Below are 2500 nucleotides of genomic sequence, written 5' to 3' on the forward strand. Positions count from 1 at the left end.
AGAGAGAGAGAGAGAGAGAGAGAGAGAGAGAGAAGCCAAATATCGTGTAGGCAGCAGTTTTGGCTCAGCACCACATTATCGAAGAAGGCTCCGATGATTTATAGGACAGCATTGCAAACATTGCCCGCTGTCAACAAGTGAGCTTGGTATCTGTCACACGAGGCCGACTGTGTCTGTCAACATTAGCCATTGGCACTGCACTCTGACAGTGGGTGCAAACATAGCATGGATTTGATTCCTCCCCTCCCCCTTACAAGATAATATGCTGAATCACTATTTAAATACTCTTTTAGTGAAAAAATGACTTTTGATGAAGTCATTTTTCATCAAAAATCATGTTAAAAGAATTGAGAAGTTGATGGCGCCTGTTTTCTTTGGGAACAAAATGTTTATCTTTTCTATTCCGTGAAATCATATTAGGCAGAAAAATGAATACTTGCAGCTATTAATTCAGAGAGAGAATGTGATATGCTTGCAATACAGTATTAGAATGAGCCAGTCAAATTTGCCTCATGGAAGTCAACTGCGCACTGCCTTTGTTTAAGCCACAAACAAGGCATTGTGTTTGCAAACAATTCCTAAATAGTTTCCAAGTACTCTGGAAATGTAAATATAAAAACATGGCTGCCACATAAAAATGTGTCTGTTTGTGCTGAGGGATTTATTTTGAATTAAACATTCTGCAAGTGCATGGTGCATTGGCAAGTAACCAGACACAGCCCACTGCCAAGTTGCTCAAACATAAGGGTCACGTGCCAAGGAAGCGGCTGAGGGACATTCACATTCATTCCTATGGAGCTCTCACTGAGTGGTAAGAAGATTCAAATGGATGGATGTTCATGATAGGAATCACTATAATGAATAGATCTCTTGAATAGATTAATCAACACCTCACGTTTGCATCTAGTTCTCACCTAACACCTCCCCCCCTCCCCCATACACACACACACACACACACACACACACACTGTTACTCTATCTCATCTGCATCAAATTTGGATCATATACTGTATCATCAGTTTTGGAACTGCTAATGGTAAAAATGAAGCCGTAATGGCTATGTGTGTGCATGTTTTGTGTGTGTGTGTGTGTGTGTGTGTGTGTGTGAGAGAGAGAGAACATTGTTTGAGTGAGCGTGTGTATGTGAGTGTTTGTTTTGTGTGTATGTGTGTATGTGTGTGTGGAAGGAAGTTGGGTGTGTGTGTGTGTGTGTGTGTGTGTCTGTGCGTGTGTGTGGGGAGGGGGGGGGGGGGGGGTTGGCTGACCATTCACAGAAAGACGAGGCTCCCTCATCATCCCTCAATTACGGACAGGCCCCTTTCAGAGCCTCTGAGGCCTGCTCTCTCTCTCCCTCTCCCTCTCTCCCTCTCTCTCCCTCTCTCTCTCCCTCTCCCTCTCCCTCTCCTCGTCCCCATTCAGCTCAGCCCACTTGATCTCACAGCTCAAAGAGGGAGTCAGTCGCCAATCTGCGCTGTCCAAATGCTCTGTTAGGCCTTTCTGACACTGTCGGTCATTAGTCAGGGCTGACCGGTAATCTAGCGAATAGAATTCACCCTCCTCTCTCCCCTGAACCCACAAAAACATCCACTGTCAAAATTGTCACCCGGCACAATAAAGGCCATCACAGTGATATACAGTAGACTGAGCTTTACTGTATGTTGGTAGACTCTTAAAAGCGAACAGCCTGGCTCCTCAACGGAACAACACTCTGCCTGGGTACAGTAGCACCATGTGCACCGTGACCCGTTGAACCCGAAGCGGCGGAAGTGGTTTGGCGGTGCCGTGCTACCGCAGTGGGCAAACAGCCGGCCCTGGGTGGCGCCTCGCTCGTTTGTGGCACAAGATCGTGCCATGCTCACAGGGAGGTGATTAACACTGATGAGCATCCACATGGGCACACACACACACACACACACACACACATACACACACACACACACACACACACACACACAAACATGCACGGATATGCCATCTCTGTTTGCTGTGGTATTGCAGCCGATAAGTTGAAATGAGTGACACTATAAAGTTTGGTCAATGTGTTAAGGGGAAGTGAATTTGACTTTGAATGATTTATATTGAGGCAATACAGCAGGCCTAATCATCAAGATGTAGTGTAGTATCATGAGGTATGAACCCTCATAATATTGCTGACTACATTTATGGTATTCATGGGTTTCTCAGGTCCATTTCCACAGGTGTTTAAAATCAAGCACCATGATTATCAATGCAGACTGCATGGTGCTTGATTAATACACCTGTGCAAAGGGACCTGATGAAACCCATGAAATGCTGGTATTACTTTATATGTCACAAATGCAGTGGGAATGATATAATGTTAGATATGAAGGATGACTGATACAGAAGGACTCAAAGCTATCATTAAAGTAAAAGCTTTTGAGTGAAACCCTGAACGGCTATTATTGTACCATTACAAGGCCATTATTTTTTTCAAGAGTGATAATGGCCTCTCCACATGTTGGAAAGTCTGTGTTTTTAT

The 2500-nt window shown here is 44.5% G+C and overlaps 1 protein-coding gene across 2 annotated transcripts in view; it reads left to right on the plus strand.

The window, feature by feature from the left end:
* The window catches only part of slc4a4a (solute carrier family 4 member 4a), a 58472-nt gene that overhangs the window by 22099 nt on the left and 33873 nt on the right, over nt 1-2500 (plus strand). The gene's annotated exons all lie outside the window — the stretch shown is intronic.

This window comes from Sardina pilchardus, chromosome 8, assembly GCF_963854185.1.
Source record: "Sardina pilchardus chromosome 8, fSarPil1.1, whole genome shotgun sequence".
In the NCBI taxonomy this organism is placed as follows: domain Eukaryota; kingdom Metazoa; phylum Chordata; class Actinopteri; order Clupeiformes; family Clupeidae; genus Sardina; species Sardina pilchardus.